The sequence below is a fragment of the Canis lupus genome, chromosome 26, assembly GCF_011100685.1.
Source record: "Canis lupus familiaris isolate Mischka breed German Shepherd chromosome 26, alternate assembly UU_Cfam_GSD_1.0, whole genome shotgun sequence".
Classification (NCBI taxonomy): domain Eukaryota; kingdom Metazoa; phylum Chordata; class Mammalia; order Carnivora; family Canidae; genus Canis; species Canis lupus.
In genome coordinates this window covers 20,428,827-20,451,292 of record NC_049247.1, presented here as the reverse complement: position 1 = coordinate 20,451,292, position 22,466 = coordinate 20,428,827, and the positions used below count along the sequence as shown (strand labels likewise).

At 49.5% G+C, this 22,466-nt stretch overlaps 1 protein-coding gene across 1 annotated transcript in view; it reads right to left on the bottom strand.

The window, feature by feature from the left end:
• The window catches only part of SEZ6L (seizure related 6 homolog like), a 189,684-nt gene that overhangs the window by 33,780 nt on the left and 133,438 nt on the right, over positions 1–22,466 (bottom strand). The window lies entirely within an intron of this gene.

The following is a 22,466-nucleotide window of genomic DNA, read 5'->3' as shown; positions in this document are numbered from 1 at the left end:
GAGAGTCTATTTGACAGCAGAAATGGTGCAGTTGATGTCGGCTCTTGACCCGTGATAGGGAAGAGCCTCTTAACTCTAAGAACCATGAAAACATCAATCGTTCACGAAAGGGCTGGATTAGACTGGTGTGAAACATGGTAGATCGCCAATATTTATTCCTTAAGCTGACTTCACAGCTGATCTGCTGGTTAACGGTGAGTTCCAGAGAGTCTACAACTTGGCTTTACACTATCACTCATTTCAATGATCTAAATGCAGCAGAAGCATTTTCAAGGGGGCAAGTAGCTTTCATTTGAAAACCCTAGCATCACTCTTTGTCCTTTGTAAAGTAGAAAGCAGCAGTGCACCGGAAAGAGCACACTGCCTTGGAAATCAGCAAGCTTTGGTTTGATTCTTGGCTCTGATGCTGGCATGGAGGGCTCCGGTTTTTCTGAAGTTCCTTGTCTGTGAATTTCCAGTCTATGTCATGGGCTTTCCGAGTGAGGTAAGGCATGCTGAAAATCTAGGATCAAATGCCAGATTCACTCACAGCACCTCAGCAAGTATGGTTAAGTCGTCTGAACATTATATCATGTTGCTGTGTCATCATGAACATCACTACCACCACCATCATCCTCACCATCGTCACCATCCTCACCATCATCATGTTTGCCATGATCATGCTCTCTTCAGGCTGCTGTTGACACAATGACATCAGATGACTTCCATCAGTGGTTCTCAACTAGGGGTGATTTTGTCCTTAGGAGACAGTTAGCAATGTCTAGAGACATGGTTGTCCCAACTGGGGTGCCACTGGGGAGTGGATGACAAGGATACTGTGAAACATCCTACACCGTACAAGTACCCTCCTACAATAAAGAATTATCTTGTCGAAAATGTCAATTGTGCTAAGGTTGAGAAACACTGACTTATGTGAATGTCTTTTGTAAACAGTGTGCAACAGACTATTCATTGCAACTTCTATTGTCCTGGGATTTCAGCAGAGGTCCCTCAAGCTAGGAATAAGCAAATAGGTTCTGAGCATGCCTACTTTTTAAAAGGGCTTTTGACTGAAATTGGGTCCTCTGGAAGCAGAGCTGAGCAAAGTTGAGTGTCTCTCGTGGTCTGGTTGATCTGGGAGGCCACCCCAGGCAGCTCTGGTATGGAAGCTAGATAGGAGGAAAGAAAAGAGCCGATGCATAGTCATAGAGGGGAGAGTCCCACTGTGGGCATTGGGCTTAGTCCTTCGGGAACTGTGAACAATGGTGTAGAACATACCATGAGGGAGAAGGAACTGGGATTTTATCCTCCATCCCCATCCCTCATTGGCTGAGGGCTGCTTTTAGGGGTGTCAAACCCCAGCACTTCTGACCTTCTTAAAAGAGACTTGCAGTAGGAAGCCATGGTGAGCATCCAGTGGCAGGTGCAGCAGGGCTCAGAGAGGGCACCAGTGGCTCCTGCCACCACCATCTATGATCTCTTCCGATCTGAGCCCCATCTCTCCTACCTCTAGCTTATAGAGGGGAAAGGATTTCTTGGGGCCACTGCAGAGGCTTACGGGAAGAGCCACCTCCGAGAGAGCATCACTTAAGAAGAAGAAGGGGGAGGGAAGAAAATGTATCACCTCCCCTTCAGCCAATTGAGAGAGGGCTTCACGGACACTCTTGGTGGCTTGGCAGGTGTCTTTGGGGTTTGAGGAACAGTGACTGCATTTGATGCTCACCAAGAGAAGAGTGATAACAAAAGTCAGATGGGAGGTGCCTGCCTGCCTTGAGGCAGAGCCAAGAGAGGAGAGGCATTGGGAGTGTGAGCTGCCCATCATTGATGAGAGTGAGCAGGAGACTCACGTTTCCTGGGGCCAGAGGTGGACACTGAAGATAGGAGCCACAGCGGGTCTCAGCATTCCCCATCCTGAGAGGATGATGGGATCCAGCAGAAGGGAAAGCCGAGAGCAGCCAGACTTAGGGGGCTCTGTCCTCATCAAATTCTCCATAATAGAAAACCCCTGGCACTCTGCATCTTCCATAACAGGACAGTACTGTCTGGCCAGGCTTTCTCGTGAGAAGGAAGCAGCCCACTGGGCTCTCCCTAACCCCAGAATTCTCCCAGCCTGAGGAGCCCCACGGAGGGCACAGGAAATTTGGAAAAGAGCGAGATTCAGGACTCCATGATAAGAAGACCAGAAGGCCTATAAGAATGAAGCTTTCACCCCAGGAAGTGCCAACCACCCCCTCCCTGAAACAAACACAAAAGTAGACCATGAATGAATGAGCAGTGGAAGAATAAGGTTATTCTCTGCCATATCCTCCTGGATCCACTTTTTAAAAAAATTTATCTATTCATGAGAGACACACAGAGAGAGGCAGAGACATAGGCAGAGGGAGAAGCAGACTCCCTGCAGGGAGGCTGATACGGGACTCGATCTCAGGACCCTGGGATCAAGCCCCAAGCCAAAGGCAGGTGCTCAACCACTGAGCCACCCAGACGTCCCTGGATCCACCTTTTTGATAGTCGGGTTTTCACCAATATATGCAAATACTGGTAATTTATCCCCTACCCACCTCGGAGAACAAGCTGGCATTTTGCTCACCTGTCCTTCTGCATTTGATACACTGAGGCCATCCAGGGGCCCTGCCTCCGGACCATCCTCAGCAACCAAGGTGCAAATGCAGACTTAGTGTTGAACCAAACTTGCATCCCGGGAATAAATCCCACTTGGTCATGGTGAGTAATCTTAATGTACTCTTGGATCCTATTGACTAGTATCTTGTTGAGAATTTTTGCATCTGTGTTCATCAGGGATATTGGTCTAAATTCTCCTTTTTGGTGGGGTCTTTGTCTGGTTTTGGAATTAAGGTGATGCTGGCCTCATAAAACGAGTTTGGAAGTATTCTGTCCCTTTCTATCCTCCAGGATGCAAGGTTGTTTCAACACTCGTATAACAATCAATGTGATAGATCATATCAACAAGAGAAAAAACAAGAACCACACGATCCTCTCAATAGATGCAGAGAAAGTATTTGACAAAATACAGCATGCATTCCTGATCAAAACTCTTCAGAGTGTAGGGATAGAGGGAACATTCCTCAGCATCTTAAAAGCCATCTACGAAAAGCCCACAGCAAATATCATTCTCAATGGGAAAACACTGGGAGCCTTTCCCCTAAGACCAGGAACACGACAGGGATGTCCACTCTCACCACTGCTATTCAACATAGTACTAGAAGTCCTAGCCTCAGCAATCAGACAACAAAAAGACAGTAAAGGCATTCAAATTGGCAAAGAAGAAGTCAAACTCTCCCTCTTCGCAGATGACACGATACCGTACATAGAAAACCCAAAAGCCTCCACCCCAAGATTGCTAGAACTCATACAGCAATTCGGCAGTATGGCGGGATACAAAATCAATGCCCAGAAGTCAGTGGCATTTCTATACACTAACAATGAGACCGAAGAAAGAGAAATTAAGGAGTCAGTCCCATTTACAATTGCACCCAAAGGCATAAGATACCTAGGAATAAACCTAACCAAAGAGGGAAAAGATCTATACCCTAAACACTACAGAACACTCCTGAAAGAAATTGAGGAAGGCACAAAGAGATGGAAAAATATTCCGTGCTCGTGGGTTGGAAGAATTGATATTGTGAAAATTTCCATGCTACCCAGGACAATTTACACATTTAATGTAACCCCTAACAAAATACCATGGACTTTCTTCAGAGAGTTGGAACAAAGAATCTTAAGATTTGTGTAGAATCAGAAAAGACCCTGAATAGGGGAATATTGAAAAAGAAAACCAGAGCCAGGGTATCACAATGCCGGATTTCAAGTTGTACTACAAAGCTGTGGTCATCAAGACAGTGTGGTACTGGCACAAAAACAGACCCATGGATCAATGCAACAGAATAGAGAATCCAGAAGTGGACCCTCAACTCTATGGTCAACTAATATTCGACAAAGCAGGAAAGACTATCCCTGGAAAAAAGACAGTCTCTTCAATAAATGGTGCTGGGAAAATTGGACATCCACATGCAGAAGAATGAAACTAGACCATTCTCTTGCACCATACACAAAGATAAACTCAAAATGGATGAAAGATCTAAATGTGAGACAAGATTCCATTAAAATTCTAGAGGAGAACACAGGCAACACCCTTTTTGAACTTGGCCACAGCAACTTCTTGCAAGATACATCCCTAAAGGCAAGGGAAACAAAAGCAAAAATGAACTATTGGGACTTCATCAAGATAAAAAAAGAAACAGTCCACAAAACTAAAAGACAACCTACAGAATGGAGAGGATATTTGCAAATGACCTCTCAGATAAAGGACTAGTTTCCAAGATCTATAAAGAAGTTATTAAACTCAAGAGCAAAGAAACAAACAATCCAATCATGAAATAGGCAAAAGACATGAACAGAAATCTCACAGAAGAAGACAGAGACATGGCCAACAAGCATATGAGAACACGCCCCGCATCGCTGGCCATCAGGGAACTACCAATCCAAACCACAATGAGATACCACCTCACACCAGTGAGAATGGGGAAAATTAACAAGACAGGAAACAACAAAGGTTGGAGAAGATGCGGACAAAGGGGAACCCTCTTGCACTGTAGGTGGGAATGTGAACTGGTGCAGCCATTCTAGAAAACTGTGTGGAGGTTTCTCCAAGAGTTAAAAATAGACCTGCCCTACGACCCAGCAATTGCACTGCTGGGGATTTACCCCAAAGATACAGATGCAGTGAAACACCGGGACACCTGCACCCCAATGTTTACAGCAGCAATGTCCACAATAGCCAAACTGAAAGGAGCCTCGGTGTCCATCGAAAGATGAATGGATAAAGAAGATGTGGTCTATGTATATAATGGAATATTACTCAGCCATTAGAAATGACAAATACCCACCATTTGCTTTGATGGACAAAAGCAAAGTGGGAGAGTGTTATGCTGAGTGAAATAAGTCAATCAGAGAAGGACAAACATTATATGGTCTCATTCATTTGGGGAATATGACAAATCGTGAAAGTGATTAAAAAGGAAAGGAGAGAAAATGGGTGGGAAATATCAGAGAAGGTGACAAAACATGAGAAACTCCTAACTCTTAACTCCTAATGTTCAAAAATGAACAAGGGGTAGTAGAAGGGGAGGTGGGCGGGGGGATGGGGTGACTGGGTGATGGGCACTGAGGGAGGCCCTTGACGGGATGAGCACTGGGTGTTATATTGTATGTTGGCAAATCGAACTCCAATAAAAGAATATACGTTAAAAATAACCTATTAAAAAAAGAAAAAAGAAAGAAAACGCAGACTTAGCGGCTGAGAGACTGGCCCCAGGGAAGAGCAAGGGCTTCCCACTAAGGTCCCAGGTGAGATGTGGTCCAGAGACCCTCCAGGGAGGCGCAGAGAAATCAGGATGTCAGTGTGACTCCGGAAGGATCGGGAGGTGGAGAGGTGCCGGCAGCCGGATGGGTTGGATGGGACTGGAAGTGGGTATCACAGGTCCCACTTCCGGGAGGACGCCCCAGGGCCAGACCCTCTCTGCTGCCAGCAAGGCTTTCCTGGAGCTCCTGCCGGGAGATCTCCGCTTCTGGGTCTCCTCCCCCGTCCCCTCGGCCACTGCCTGGAGTTCTTCTCCATCTCCTTTCAGCTGGGCTGTGGGACAGCCAGCACCTCCTTGCCTGGCCCCAGTCTCTCCCCTCGGCAACCAGATGAGTCCTTCCCAAACAGAAATCTGCCCCCTTCACAGAACAGATGGATGGAGAAGCAAAATGGGGTGTATCCCTGACAATGGACTGTCATTCAGCAAGTGGAATGCAGCAAGGACGCTCACTACACCGTGGATGCACCTTGCACTTCCTGCCAAATGGAAGAATCCTGTCGCAAAAGGCCACCCGGTGCATGACTCCACTGCGAGGAAATACCCAGAGTAGGTAAAGCCAGAGAGGCAGAGAGCAGCTCGGTGGTTGCCAAGGGCTGGGAGGAAGGGTCTGGGAGGAACGGAGTCCTCTGGCTTAACAGGTGTGGGGTTTGTTTTGGGGAGGATGAAAGTGCTTTAAAACCAGATGGAGGTGTTGATCCCACAACAGTGTGAATGTACTAAATGCCACTGAACTGTAGAAGTTAAAATGGTTAAGGTCACGTTATGCAAATTTTACTTCAATGACTAATACGGGGCACCTCCTCTCAGGGTAGAAGGCAAACTTGGATCCTAGCTTCCAAGGCTCCCTGGACCTAGTTTCTGCACCCCCTTACCTCCTCACAGCTTCATCTCTTACTGTCTCTTTCAAACCCAGTGTTTTACACGCCAACCACAATCAGTTACTCATCAATCTCTCCGAGGACTAATGGAAGCCCTTGTAAGGCTTGTAGCCCTTGTGGGCTGTAGCTCTGACCTCATCTCTGCCTGGAGCCTTGGCCCTAAATAGACTTACTTGCATCAACCTTGGGAGGGGAAGTCCTCTCGTCCTGGCTGCTTTCAGCACTTGCTCCCACAGATCAGTTGGAAAACTTAAATGACTGGAGCTGCCCCAAATGATTTCTGCCCCACCCACTTCCTTGCCCCTGATTGCCTACATCCTCCATTTTTCTTCGATATGCTGTCTCTCTCTCTGTCAAACAAATAAATAAAAATCTTTAAAAAAATCAAGAATCAAGCTTGGCACCATGACACCCCTACATTGCCTGATAAGCCACTCCGGTGTCAGCCCATGGCCTTGGCCGGCTGGGTTGCAGCTCCCTCTCGATCTCCACCATGATTCTGCTCCAGGCATATCCTCCTGCTCCTTCCAGGGCCAGATATCTGAGAAAAAATCTCCCAAGACCCCCAGGGAGCTTTTGAATGACAACAACGCTGCCCAGTGAGGCTTAAGCACTCAAACAACAACTTCACACACTAAGACTTAGGATCATCCCCAAGTTTATAGACTGGGAAACTGAGACCCAACTGGGAGAAACCACTTGCCCAACATCACAAAAGAATCAGACCCAAGGTCTGTTGGATGCCGAAGTCTGAGATGTGAACCACTATTTTACACGATGTCCCATGAAAGCCATGTGTACCTGTCTCCAAGAAGTGTGCCTAAGGGTGCCTGGTGGCTCGGTTGGTGGAGTGTGAGACTCTTCATTTCGGCTCAGGTCATGATCTCAGGGTCATGAGATTGAGCCCCATGTCTGGCTCCATGCTCAGTGGGGAGTCTGCCTGAGATTCTCTGTCTCCTTGTCCCTCTGTCCCTCCCTTCTAAATTAAAAAAAATTCTTGAAAAAAGTGTGACTAGCTTCAGTCTGGTATCAGAAAGTGTGAAAAACATTACAAAAAAAATCTGCAGGATGAGGAAGCCCCATCTCACTGCCCCTGGCATGTTGCAACGCCTTATGTTCTTATGACAGCATCACTAAAGTCCATTTGATTACACCCATCATTTCAACTTTTGTTTTCCTATCAAGATAATATTTCTTCTCTCTACAGACTCCCTTATTAAAGGATTGTCTCCTAAACATTTTACACTTCCTGATAGCAATTAAATCTGCTTCATTTTGTTGTCATTATTGATGGTGTATAATCGAGTATGTAATAAAACCAGCATTAAACTGGTGACTTAGTCTCGGGGGCTTTATTTTGTTAGATAGAAAGTTTCTTTGTTTTTCTTTTAAAGATTTTATTTATTTGTTTGACAGGGAGGGAGGAGGGAGAGAGCATGAGCCGGGGTAGCGGGAGGCAGAGGGAGAGGGAGAAGCAGGCTCTCCACTGAGCAGAGAGCCCAACATGGGGCTTGGTCCCAGGTCCCTGGGATTATAACTTGAGCCCAAGGTGGACGCTTTACTGACTGAGCCACCCAGGTGCCCTGAAAGTTTCTGTTATGTTTTTGGACATACTTAAAAAGAGTCTGGGTACCTGGCTGGCTCAGTTGATGGAGTTTGTGACTCTTGATCTTGGGTTTGTGAGTTCAAGCCCCATGCTTAAAAGCATTACTTAAAAGCAAAATCTTGAGAAAAAAAGAAAAGTGTCTGAGAAGGATGCATAAGACACTCTAGTTTCCGTGGTTGCCTCTGGGGCGGGGAACAGGAGGGGGGCTGTTTGCCGCGGAAAGGAGGGGAAACAATTTTCATGGTAGATTCTTCTGTACTTTTGGGTTTTGAATCATGTGTGTATTACCTCTTCAAAAAGGATAAAACAGCTTGAGGGATCCCCATTATTGCTTTCACTAGGGTCTAGAGAGCCAAAGAGGTGAGGATAGAATACAAATTTGATTCAGACTCAGATTAGCAAATCCTTCTCTGGTGAAGTAATTCTCTTGGTCGGCAGAGGGCAGTGTATGCCTAAGCATGGTGTAGACTGTGGGTCCTGGGCAGCAGGTGCCCCCTTACCTCGGCCAATCAGGGGCTGGGATGTGGGGGGAACGTGGTAGGTGAGGTTTATAAGTGTTGAGCTGCAGTTAATATTCCACAGAGGTTGTAGAAAGAAATGATGAGCAAGCCACCTTGCTTTTCTTTATTCCTTTTTAAACAAATGGCTGACCCTTGCTTAGAAATCTTGCCTTTAAAAGGCTTTCCAGGGGCGTTCACGAGATAATTTTAGCTAGACCAAGGTATTTGAAAATGTCTAATGGTATGTTTTTATTTAAATGTGAATTAGAAAAAAATATATAAATATATATGGTCTGCACATCAAACTTCTAATTTCATGGACATTATTTTGCTTAGAGTAAGCCAAGTGAAAAAACAAGCCAATTTATATGCAGTTTAAGGGGGAAAAATCAGAAGTGGCTGGTAATAGAATGGGGCTGTGGAAAAAGCAAAATTAAGCCCACAGAATAAAGTCCAGTTTCTCAGCCTTCCTGGACTTCCGGGTGTGTGTGTGTGTGTGGTGGGGGGTACACTGTCGGGCTTCCAGCCCACGTCTACTGTCTCAAACGTCTTTGCAAACCAGATCCTTTGAAGCTTCTAGACCTGCCTTATCCTGTGCTGGTCCCTTCATCTGGAATAAAGACAGAGCTCATCTCTCTGCTTGAAAACATTTTAAGATCCCTCAGGGTTCCTCTGTTGGAGGGGGGGATGTTTGAAAAATATTACCTCATCCGCATTTACAGCCATATGATAACTAGCCATGTTTTCCATAAGGCTCCTTGCATGCCTTCACACACCATTTCTACCCTGGGACGAACCCTGTAAGCACTACTATCCTCACCCATGTCCCAGAGAAACAAACCAAGGCACCCAGTGGTGGGTGAAGGAGCATCCTGGCACTCAATCAGCTGGTCCTGGAGGATAGTCAGAATCCAAACTACATGGTGGGAAGGCAGAGGCTCAGTCAGTGGGGCGCGTGGGTGGCTCAGCGGTTGAGTGTCTGCTTCTGGCCCAGGGCATGATTCTGGAGACCGAGGATCAAGTCCCACACTGTGCTCTCCACAGAGAGCCTGCTTCTCCCTCTCCCTCTGCCTCTGCCTCTCTCTTCTGTGTCTCTCATGAATAGATAAATACAATCTTAAAAATAAAAAGAAGAACCTCTGTCGGCTCCCACACCAATTGCCCATACTCCCTGAAACCACACGCTGTTCTCCCCCAAATCCCTGGAGCCCAGCACAGGGCTCGGCACAGGCAAGAGAAATGTCATTTACACGGTTGAATTATGGTGAACTTTTTCCATTTTCCAGACTGGGCACACTAAGGCTCAGAGAGCTTAAATGACTTTAAGAAAGCCCTGTGATGCAATTAAGGCTGGACCTCCATGGGACAGTAGAGACGGTGGTTAAATAAACCATAGACTTAAATAAGGAGAGGGGAGGGGGAAGAGAACTGAAGTCCATAAATGCAGTGTTAGGTGCATTAAAACTTTTCTAAAAAGATCTTGCAGAGTTCCTTTGTGTCCATTTCTCATTGGATCCCCTCAACCACATAGTGATGTTGTGAATCCCACTTTACAGAGGAGTAAACAGAGTCCAGAGAGGCCCAGATCCTGAGGCCTCTGTGCTCCATCACAATGCCACAATCAGCACCAGACACCCCTTGGTGCCGTGGAATTGCTGAGGATCCCTGCGGCCCCGTGCTCATTTGGTTTCAATTAAATTTGATAAAATGGCAGACAGGACAAGAAACCATGTCAGCTCCAGGGAGGACATAGAAGACCGATCTTTCTGGCTCCCTAAAAGGACACCTGAATGCATAAAAAATGAACAGTTTTCTTACTGCTTTTTTTTGTGCTTCCCTTCTTCTCTTCCCTCCTCCCCTCTCCCCGAGACATTCACCAGGCACCTTGTTGAGGTCAGCCTCAGGACTCAGCCTCTGCTGGTGGACTGAGTCCTGGCTGCATGTGAGTCTCTCTGCAGAGATTTCAACCTGCCCATGATGCTGAGGCTGCATCCCAGACCAACCAGACCCTCAGCATCTTGGGTCCCCCCAAGATGGGCCACGGGGGTTAGCATCCCTCAAAACCCCCCAAGAAGCTGCACCAGCGGCCAGGACCCAAAGGCACTGCCGTGCTGTGATTTCAGTGTGGAGGAGGCTCAGGCACTGTGCTCCACCGCTTTCCCTCCTTTCTCTGGTTTCTTCACCTCCCCCCATCTCCGCCAATCTCCCTCTCATCCCTGGAGAGAAACAGAAGGGTGAGACTCCCGTGCTGGACATGCCTTTCCTCTGGGACCACCCACGGGTGGAGCTCCTTCTCATTTCCACATTGCTGGACAGGGCAGTCTCTGAACATGGCACGCAAAGGTTTGTCAAAGTCAATGACAAGACATTTCCCACCCAGCATCATGGACCAGGAGAACACCCAGCAGCTCCTAGCTGGTTTGCCTAGGAAAAACTCAGTCCTCAACCATCCCAGTGATTTTGCTCCATCTTGAGGGGCTGTGCTAAGAGAATGGGCTCTGGTTCCAATCCTCAAGCTGACGATTTCTAGCTGGGTGACTCTGAGAAAGTGGTTTAACCTCTCTGAGCCTCAGTGTCTTCACCTGGAAAATGGGGATAATATTATGGAGAGTTTTTTTTTTTTTTGGAGAGTTGTTAAAGGAAGTAATTAGGGCCAGGAACAATAAACATTTGTTTATTGTGTGTATGATGGTGGGTGTGTGTCTGCGGCGTGCGTATGGTGTGTGGTGTGTGTGTGCGGTGTGTGTATGATGGTGGTGTGTGCATGCGGTGTGTGTATGGTGTGGTGTGTATATGGTGTGTGTATACAGTGTGCGTATGATGTGTGGTGTGTGCAGGCAATGTGTGTATGATGGCAGTGTGTGTCTGCGGTGTGTGTATAGTGTAGTGTGTGTCTGTGGTATGTGTATGGTGTAGTGTGTGTATGTGATGTGTGTATGGCATAGTGTGTGTATGCAGTGTGTGTATGGTGTGGTGTGTGTATGATGGTGGTGTGTGTATGGCATGGTGTTTGTGCAGTGTGTACGTTACGACACGTGTGTGATGTGTGGTGTGTGCCTGTGGGAGTGGCGTACGCACACACACACACACACACGCAGGAGGTGGTGGGCCCGGGGCTCTGCATTGCTGGAGGAAGATGTTACAGAGCTGTCCCCGCAGGAGCTGACAGCTGCTGGCCGTGTCCCTGTCACTCCGCAGCCGCATCCTGACACACACATTGAAGGCAGCCCTTGTAAAGCCTGGTACTCCTCGGCGGATCTGCCTCCACCCTCCCCGCACACCCGGCGCCGGCTGGGGCGCGTGGGCTGTGCGCAGGAAGCATCCTCCAGGAAAGAGCCATCCAGTTGGGAACCTCGAGGGCTCACCCCAGCTCTCCAGGGAGGCGCCTGGCAGGTGTCGGGGCGCCGGTCTCCCCGCCGCCCTCCACGGCCTTCAGGACCAGGGACAGGGCCTGCGGCCAGGGCGCACTGCCTAAAGCACAGCACTGACCGGGCCGCTGACCCCCAGAACTCTCAAAGGAGGCTGGCTGCGTCAGGATAACGTCCTTCCACCCCGAGAGGCAGGCTGAGAGCTGGTGCCGGCCACGGGCTCAGCCTCAGACAGCCAGGCCCCAACCCTGACCCCGCCCCCCCACTCCGTCGAGGGCCCCTCAGAGCATCTGTGCTTTGTCTGTGACATGGGGGCCACATCGTGTGGACTCCTTGGTTGCTCTGGGAATTAGCTGCGTAGACTGTGCACGTGGAGAGTCTGGCTCGCGGGAAGGGCCAGATCTGTGGGAATTATCTCCGGGCCTGGAGTAATCTAACCTTGATAGCAGCCACACGGTGGACCCTCGATAAACACCGCTGAATAGTAAGTGCGTGAGGCCACCACATATCAGAGACTCATAAAACGAGCAGCCGCGTCTCCGCAGGATGTTGGATCTAATTGCATCCGAATGCCCTGAGCTCATAGGTGTGCTCCGGCAAGGCCACCGTCCCAGCTCAAGACGGCGGGTTGGGGGGCTGGGGGTCCCTCCCACGGCTGCTCTTGCCATTGCTGGGGCTGGGAAGAGTGTGCAGAGGCTGAGGAGGGCAGGAAACGGGCATGTGATGGGGGAGGACCTCCCCTGGAGCCTGTGGTTTCCTGTTACCACCGACCACGACAGTCCCTTGCACGCCGCAGGAGGGGGTGTAATCAGTCAGGTGGACGCCAGTCAAGAGGGTTTCCGATGAACCCTCTTGATTTCTCATTGTCACACCAAATGCCAAGCTCACAGGCAATCAACCCTTGTGAGTGCATGCGTGTGTGTGTGTGTGTGTGTGTGTGTAGTTGCACAAAGGAGCTCAGTGTGTGTACACACCACAGGAAAGAATTCATCATCATCAACATAGCTGCCAATTAAATTACAATGTGTGTAATGTACCAAGTCTTTGGTCCCCTTGGACTCTAAGAAGTAGGTACCATTGGCATCCTCATTTTAAAGATAGGAAACTGAGATTCAGAGAAGTGGAGTGACGTATCTAAGGTCACACAGCCAATAAAGTGGAAGAGTGGGACCCGAACCCAAGACTTCCTGCCATGAGCAAAGGCCTTTTTTCCTCTCCTGCATGTTGGAGGCATCATGTAGAGAGCAAAACATTTCTCGAGGCTTCTAAGTTCCAGGGTCCCAGGTGCTAAGTACAAATCTCATCTCTGTCACTTCCTAGAGGTGAGATCATAGGCAAGTTCTTCAGGTCTCTGAGCCTCAGATTCCTTTGGTAAAATGGGGACGGTGAGGGCCACCTCTTAGAGCCATCGTCCATAGTGATGTCATTAGGAGCTTTGGACAGGAACCAGGAAACCTGAGTTCTAACCCCCACTCTTCCCTGGCAAGAGTGTCTCTCTCAGTTCCCTTATCTGTAAAAGGAGATATAGTCAAGGGGCGCCTGGGCGCCTTGAGTGCAAACATGATTTCAAAGCTCTGTCCATCTCTGTGATGGCTTCAAAGCTCCTGCCAGCAAGAGGTGGAGTCTGTTTCACCACCCTTTGAATGTGGGCTGGCCCTTGGTCTGTGACTTGCCATGGGAGACAGTGGGTGTTGGCTGCTGTGCCAATTTCTCGTCTCGACTCAAGAGGCCTTGAATGCTGCTTCTCATCGTCTTGGAACCCTGGCTAGTCACCATGGGAAGAAGCCTGAGCTAGCTTTTGGGGCAGATGAGCCAACCTGGGCTAGGCCGTCCAGGACCCTCTGATGGGCAACCCACCCCAAACACATTAGAAAGGCCACAATCTGCAGAGCCACCCACCCAACCCATTGCTGCCCAGAGATGCATGCATGACCCAGCTGAGACCAGAAGAACTGCCTGGATGACCCGCAGACTCGTAAGAAATGTGACAAGCTTGCTGTTTTATGATGCTGAATTTGGGGTCATTTGTTATGCAGCAATAGCTGACTGATACAGCAACCTTGGGACAGTCTCTTCCCATCTCCAGGCCTCAGTTTCCTTCTCTGCAACAGGATGGGATTTGGGCTCTAGGAACTTTGTTGTCCGTGGATTCCTTACAACTTTTGGCTCTTGGGAAATCCCATCTCCCTCCACTAATAGATTGGAAGGTTTTTATTTCTTCTGGGGCCATTTCTTCCATGATTTCTGATGGACATCTGTGCTCCTGGGGTCAACGCAGCCCTCTATTGTTGACCGTCTCTCTTGCCTGGATCTCAGTCAAGCTGAATTCTTGCAGCCCAAAGCAGCAAACATCCCTGTTTCAAGAACTGTAGTGCCTCTGGACAAGGCACTTAATTTTTAGGGCTTGGAATTAACTTAGCACGGCACAGGTTGGCAGTAGCTGAAGAGAAATATTCCATGGCTATCAATCATGTGGTTACTGGGCTTTGTTATTAGGTCCTTTTATTTCCTGGTTAGAGAACTGTGTTGGAGCCCATAAACAGGGAGAGGTTTGGGGCAGAGTCAGAGAAGGCAAGCTGGAGCCCGGATGAAACTTTTTTCTTCCAGAGATATACGTATGTTTACAATAGGTCCCAGGAAACTGGGGGCAGAAGGGGTGCACCTCTCTGAGCCTTGGTTTCTTCTGTAAGGTGTAGCTAGGGTTTCTCCCCTGCGCAGCACCTCACCCCTATTATTGTGTGGTTGTAGCACTGGCTTTGACCCAGGAGACCTGAGTTTGAGTCCTAACTCAGCCCCTTCCCAGCTGTGTCCTCAAGCAAGAGTGTCTCTCTCAGTTCCCTTATCTGTAAAAGGTGATAGTCAAGGGGCACCTGGGTGGCGGCTCTAGTTGGTTAAGTATCATTTGCCTTTGGCTCAGGTCATGAGCCCAGGGTCCTGGAATTGAGCCCCGCATCTAGCTCCCTGCTCAGCGGGGAGTCTGCTTCTCCTTCTGTCCCTCCCCCAGCTTGTGCGCATGCTCTCTCTCTCTCAAATAAATAAATAAAATCTTAAAAAAAAAAAGATAGCCACTGTGACATCACATAGGCGTCTTGGTAAGAGTGAAATGATTTGCTATGGGTAAAGCACTCAGAGACTAGCAAATAGCAAGTGCTCGATGCGTGTAAGACTTTTTTAGGATGGTGTCATCATCAATGAAATAGTGCGTGCCAAGTATTTAGCATAAAATGTGGTACATAGTAGAGGGTGAAAGTAGTGTCCACCGTGGTTATTTGCTTATTTTATGTCAGAAACTTTACTAAGAACTTCACGTGTTATTTAACTAACTCCCTCACCACCCCTCTCTCTTTCACTCTCTCATTCAACAGATATTTATTGAGCACCTGCTGTGTGCCAGTCACTGGGGATGAAGTGAACAAAGCTTCCCGTTGTGAGGTGGGAATGGCCACCTGCAATCACCTACAGAGGCCACAGAGCTAGTGGGGGTAGCAGAGCCAGGATTTATATGTAGCTCTTTTTACTTTAGAAGCTTTTATGACTCTCTGTCATGTGGCATTGTGACCAACCCCCGTGCTGGGCGTCTGCAGCCATGCTTGGGTTGTTTTCCTGGTCCCTGCTCTGACTTACTGTGTGATGCTAGTCAAGTGACTTCCCCTCTCTGGGCCCCTCCCAGCTTTTCCATTCTATGATGTCCTCACCAATTATCCCTTGATTCTTTTATTTTCCTTTCTATGCTTTAACTTGAGAGAGAGAGAGAGACAGAGACACACAGAGAGAGAGACAGAGAACGGGGGAAGAGAGAGAGAAATTTCAGAAACTGTTAAGGTTTTAAAAGGCTCATGCTCAGTTGTGTTTTAGGTAAGCTGATGGAGCTAGGAGGTACTTGATGATTCAGGGAATAGGCATTTGGGGTCTGAAGGAGGTTTAGCCTGAGGGGTCCCGACTCAATTTAAGATCATGCGCCCTCCCTTCCCACCTCTACCGCCAATAATGCAAGGCAGACAGTTCTAATTAGTGCTTCAATTCAGGGCATCCATTTGGTGTCTAACAGTCCCTGCTTTCATAGCTCGAGTGCCCTGCTCCCAGAGGCCCCTCCTGGAAGCCCTTCCCCCATTCCAGCTTGGCCAATGGACACTCTTCAAGCTTCTGCTTGGATGTCACCCTCTCTGTGACAGTTCCATGACCTGCAGAGCTAATGCAGCGTCCCGCTACCTCCCCTACGCTCACCCCTCTAGCCACAGCACTTAGCCTGCATTTTGTCGGGTTGTCTATTTATGGCACTACTTCCCTTCCTGAACTTTGAGTTTCTGGAGGTCCGGGAGCCTCCCTGGTGCATCACGGAGACATATGGCTGATCCCCCAAAAGACTGTACAAGTCCACAAAAGCAGAGGCTATGGTGTGTGTGCAAAGGCTGGCTCAGTCCTTTGTTAGCTGTGCGACCTGAGAAAGCCACTTAACAAGCTCTCTGTCATCTGCAAATCCAGGGTGCAGTGGCCACAATATCTTATAAGGATTCATAGTCTCTGTTGATGAAGTGCCAGTGATGTGCTGGACCCCACACCACGCGCTTTGCATACATTCTCTCTAATGTAGGTAACTCCCCCTCCATAATGATCTCTACCCCTGTAGCTCTAATTTATGCAGTTGTGATCTCTGAATAATAATGTGTCACAGTGTGCATCATGTCTCCATGGACATGAAGCACACAGCTCGGGTTCCGGCACACAGTAGGTCCTTCATTGATGCTAACCCAGCAGAGTCAAGAGGCGGGTGCCCACGGCTTCAACAGACCTGCCCGGCTGATGAGGGGGAGAAAAGTCCCCTCTCGCCTGCCACCCGTGGTTTACGTCCTCGTGACGCAGCAGACAGTGCGCAGCACCTACTACGGGCCACCCACCCGGCTCAGTCAACAGTGCAGACTCCTTCCCCCTCACCAAGGCGATAAGTAACAATCACAAGCGCTTAGGCGGTGTGAGGGGCCCTGAGGACAGAATTATTTTTACTATCAAACCCAAATTGGTTTACTAAAACTGTCAGCGGAAACCAAGCAAGATAAATTAAACCCAGCAGCTCTCGGGCCTCACGTAACCCTGGCTGGTGAGATGCTATTTTCACTCCCTCTGTGGGAGGAAAGGGGGTGCCAGGTCCAGCTGCCACTCTGCCAGGCGTGTGCCAGAGTTTGCCGGGGAGAGCCCGAGGCTGCTGACCCAAGGACTCGGCTCCCCTCTGCAAAGCTTTAATCCCTATTAAGAGCTTAAAACCTTTCCTCTGTGGCCCAGTTTGGGTGAGTGCAGACTTCTAACTTGGCCTTGAGGCACCAGCCTGGTTCCCCTGCTGCCTGCTTGTCCCTCCTCCTCCTAGATGCCGCCTCTCCTGCATCTCTTCCTCTGCTCCTTTCAAATGCTGGTGGGGATCCCAGACCCTGGAGGCATGGCAAGCCGGGTCTGCATCCGCTCTGCCAGTTCCCGGCCCAGTGACCGCAGCCACTCTTGGCCTCCACGTCCTCATCTTGCTCATCTGTAAAATGGAGCTGCTAGTAGAACTCAGCACGCATGCTCACTTTCAAGGCACCTGTGAACGCCTGGGTGCACTAAGTGTTCGGCATCTATTCGATATTATGGACCAACAAGAAGAGAGTCGTGCTCTACTGCTTCTGGACCTTAGCACACGCCGTTCTTTTTGGCTCGAGCACTGTACCTGCCCCTCCCCATCCCTTCCCACCTTGTGTCTGTCCTTCAGGTTTCAGTATGGACCAGGGTTTTTCTGCTTCAGCCCTACTGACATCTTGGGTCAGCTACTTGGTTGTGGTGGGGGCTGAACCATGCACATCGGGGTGCGGAGCAGCACCCTTGGCCTCCTTCCACTGGATGCCAGTGGCTCCCTCTCCACGCCCCCTCCTGCACCAACTCTACAGCCAGAACCGCCCTCCAGACACGGCTGTTTGCTGAGAGAGAACTTGCTTTCCCTGGAAAGCTTTCCTCTGCATCGTCTACCAGGCTCACCCTTCTTGCTCCGGGCCTCCAGGGCCCCTGTTTGTGCTCCTGCCTGCACCATGTCCCTCAGCACAGGGCCACACTGTTCTTGCTTACTGCCAGGGCCCAGCGGGCGCCTCATTCACAGCGGGCGCTCCATAAATGCATGTAAAATCACACAGAATTTGCTCAATGAGAGAAATGACAGTGCCTCCACGATGACCGACTTGATTTTGATGTCACTTCAAGGACTACGGTCCTGGGATGATGCTGCCTGGATGCCTCACGGAGGGAGCAGAAGCTGCTCTGTGGAGGACAGTACCCTACCCTCCCCCGCTACCAGGACCTCATCTCGGGCCCCACTGTCACCTTCACCTCCGCCTGCATCTGATGATCCAGAAGACAGTACGGCCTCCCTGCACCTCACCCCTTACTTGGCCCCCAAAGTCTACCAGTGGATTTGGCTGGTCATCACTGGGTTGGGGTCCTCCCAAGACCCACTCTAGATTCTGCTTCTAAGTCTATGATGGCAAATCCTTTGATACTATAATTTATGACACCTTCTCTTGGGGGATCTTCCCACCACTATTATTTTACTTGATAGCTTTTGACTAAACTTTTTTTCTTAACATTGCCGCTCATGTAATAAATGTAGACTTATTGATAAAAGAAGGCCACATCTTAATGGTCTTTCCATATTTTTCTGAACTTTTTTCCCTTCCTTGTGCATAAGAGCAGTTGGACATGAATTTGGGTTCACGTTCTGGCTTTGAAACCTCATGGCTGTATGACCATGAGAAGTTGTCTTAATTTTATTCACTCTTACTTACTGAGCACCTACTATGGGCCAGGCATTGATTTACATACTGTGGTTATAGCAGGGCATCAAACAGGAAACAAATCCTTCCATTCTCATGGATGTGACGTTGTAGGTGGAGGGGGTGACATGCTTCAACAAATATGGTAATGTGTGGTATGTTGAGTGGTGCTAAGTGCTACAGGGAAACGTGAAGCAAGGTAAGGGTATCAGGTATGGCAGAGATGTTGGGGTGCCTGGCTGGCTCAGTCCATGGGACATGTGACTCCTGATCTTGGGGTTGTGAATTTGGGTGTCAAGATTGCTTAAAAATAAAATCTTAAAAAAAAAAAGAAAGAATGACAGAGATGCTGATTTAGATCAGGGTGTCGAGTGACATCTCATAAGGGGTGATTTGTGAGCAGAGGCCTACAAGAAGCTAGGGAGTGAGTGGGGCAGGATATTCAGGGCACAGCATCCTGGGGTTGGGGGAGGGGAGAAGAGACAGCTAGTGCAAAGGCCCTGGGGTATGTCTGGGGAACAACAAGGAAGCTAGTGTGGCCAAATGGAGGGAATAAGGAGTGGAAAGAAATGAAACAGGAGATATAACCAGGGCTAGATCACATGGGGCCTTTTGCAAGAACTCCAGCTTTTACTCTAGATAAAATGTAGAGCGACTGTAGACTTTGAAGCAGAGCATGATGTGACCTGCCTTACTTAGGTTTTAACAGGATCCCTTAGGGTGGTAGGTTACAAATAGCCCCAAAGGGGACAAAAGCAGGAGCGGGGAGACCAGTCAGGATGCCTGTGGGATAATTCTGGGGTGAGACATGGACCACAGTGGCAGTAGTGGGGGTGTCACACATGCTTGGACTCTGGGCGTATTCTGATTCTTGAATTCTAGAATCAACAGGATGTACTGAGGACTCGAGTACAGGGTGTGTGAGAAATCCAAATAGCAGTGAGTGTGCTGGAGCTGGCAGCTTGCACTGGCTCATGTGAGTCAATTGTTAAACATCCGGGCATCCGGCAAGCCCTCTGGCATTGTGTTAGTAGCTCGGAAAGGGCCATGGTGGGAGTATTTACACCACGGAAATTGGCGAATGCCATAAATCAGGATGTTTCTCCCTACCCCACTGCCAAGAAAGCCAATTGTTGGACGTGCACCCATGTCCTCCTGCCCTAGAACAATTCCAAGTCCTTTTGGCCTGAGCAGCCGGTAGGACGGCTCCTTACCAAGATGGGCAGATGGGATGAAACGGGTTTGGAGAAGGAATCAGGAGTTTAACTTTGGATACCCTTCATTTGGGAGGCCCTTTTAGGCACGCAACTGAAGAATTCAGAAGGCAGGGAATAGGAGTTGAATAGAGTAGTTGTAGCACCCCCACAGGACAACTCTGGGGAGGAGATAATTCACGTCTGTAAAGCACCCCACAAATAGGAAGCACTCAATGATGAAAATTGCTCTCTTCATCACGGCGATGAGAAAGAACTTTAATCACTATCTAGACCAAGGCTTACAAACTGGAGGCTCCTCAAGTCTGGATCCAGCCAGCAGATCTATTTTTTGGGACGGGGAGAGGCATTATTTAAAAAAAAAAAAAACCCACCAAAAAACACCTTTAAATGATTTCTGGAAGGGAGAGAGGGCCTCTCCCCTCTCTATCACTTCAAATATTTGGGCCCCAAATCCATTCTGTTACTTACCTGGCCCTCTGTGAGTTTGAGTCTGCATTCTCTTGGCTCAAGGCAGCCCATCACTTTGCAGAAAGGGGACCATGAAGCCCAGGGAGGCTTGCTGCCGGGTCCCGGGCTGCTCAGGAGTCCCTGGCAGGGCACGGAGGAGGGGAGCCGGGGCTCCTCTCTCCTGGCCAACACTCAGATCTGGGGTTGCCAGGATGGTCAGAAGGGAGAAAGTCTGTCCCCTTGGGAGGCGTCCCTTCCTGCCACGGGTGCCAGGGGTGGCCCAGCTTTGAGGAACCTAACTGCTCAGGTTCCTGGATCAGCTGTCCCATTGCACGCTTCACAGTGGACATGAAACTCTATCCACCATCAAGCTGAAGGTTCACTGAGTATTTGAAGCCTAGAGAGAGTGAGAACAAGGGCTCCCAGCTTCCTGTGTCCCTATCCAGGCCTGTGACACCACGGTGAGATGTGGGCCGGTCTTGGGGGAGCAGAACCACCCATCCAGGGGGCGGGTGTTGGGAGAAGCCTGCTGAGCCCAGCAGAAGGGGGTGGCATGGACAAGACAAGCCAGGATACCAGGAGTTGGTTCTCCTTCTGGCTGAAGATTGAGGTGGCTTGCTACTAACTGCTGGTGCAGGGATGCTCATAAACCAGGACCGCGCATTCATATTTACCCTGACGGCAGTAGGGAGCCACAGAAGGTTTCTCACGGCAAACAGCTTTAGAAGGGACTTTCCTATTTGAGGCTTCAGCTAAGAAGACACCATGTCTCCCTGGAACCCTTTCCCTCCATAACTCCTACCTAATCCTCACGCTCCAGCCACGACAAACTTCTTTCAAGTCACTAAGTGGGCCACCTTCTCTCTCATTTCCAGGCTTTGCACATTCTGTTCTCACCGTCTGAGACACTCCTCCTTTTCCCCTCATGGTTGCCTAGGTTCTCTTTCATGCCAGCTCAGAAGTCACTTCCTCCTGGAAGCCCTCCTTGATTTCACTCGGGCTTCTCAGCGGCCTGTCCACCCTATCCCCGCTCTCACCACATCGCATATCATTTCACGTCTGCCTCATCCCCTAGACAGTGAGGGCAGAGGCTGTTCTGTTTTCTCACAACTGTACCTTCAGCACCTTGCTTAGCACTTGCACACAGTAGGTGCATATGTGCCCCCACTTCCTCCCCTCACAGAGCTAATCGGGACCATCCAACCTGCTCTGTATCAACATAAACTTCACTGCCCAAGGGGCAACTGTCTAAGCCTTTCCAGCGCCTACAACCAGGCTTGGCTCACAGTAGACAGCTCAGAAACTATCATCCTTCATACCAGACTCTAGAAGTCAGGGAGGTGAGAATAGGAGAAAGGGGGGAACTCCCGCTGAGGAGTGAGCAAGGGAGGGAACGGGCAAGGGATGCTTCCAGGCTGTTCCAGTAGCCACGAAACACTGAGGTTCCAAGACCCTGGTAGCCAGTGAGAAGCACCACAGCCAGAGAGAAGCCCAGAGGCAAAGAGCTGGGGAGAGGTAGAGACAGAGTTCTGACTCAGGTTGGCCCAGCCCCAGGTCCACAAGGGGCAATTGTGCAAGGTCTGTACATCTTTGATTCTCCTGGAGCGGAAGGTCCTGGAGCAGCCTCCGAGGACACGTCTCTGGCCTCTGAGGGACAGCTTCAAAATTTTATTGTAATTTTGCAGATAAATCTTCCCTTTTGCAAAGCTCCTCTGCAGAGCAAGGCAGCCGGGCCTCGCTCCCCAGCCGACTGGGTTTCTGCTTCAGGCTTGAGGGGAGCGCTGCCGCCCCACCCGGGGCCCTGGCTGCCTCCAGAGAAGCTCTTCAGAACTTGGCATTCCCTCCCTGCCCTCCACTGTCCAAGACACGGTGTCTGGGTCTGCCCGGAAGCCCTTTCTTCTGCTTCTCTAGACACTACCATCTGTCTCTGTCTGCTTCTCCCCCTCCCTGGAGAGTTCAGCAGGGGGAAAGTTCTGGATGGAGCATCTCCTAGGCACCCCCACTGAGTACAGCAGACGGCCACAGGGCCAGGCAACTCCGTCCGTTCTTCATGTAGCACTGGTCTCCTGAGTGCCTACTATGTGTCAGGCTCTGTGTTAGATCTGGGGACAGAGGTACATCAGAGCAAGCCCTGACTACAAGGACTTCTGGGTCTGGTTGAGAGAGACAGATAAGAAAACAAACAGCTGCAGTACAGACAGTACGTGTGATACCTTCCCCCTCCTCCTGGCCACATCGGCTGTTCGGTCCTTCGCAAACACCGTGCTTGCTCTTGCCACAGGGCCTTTACACATTCTGTTCC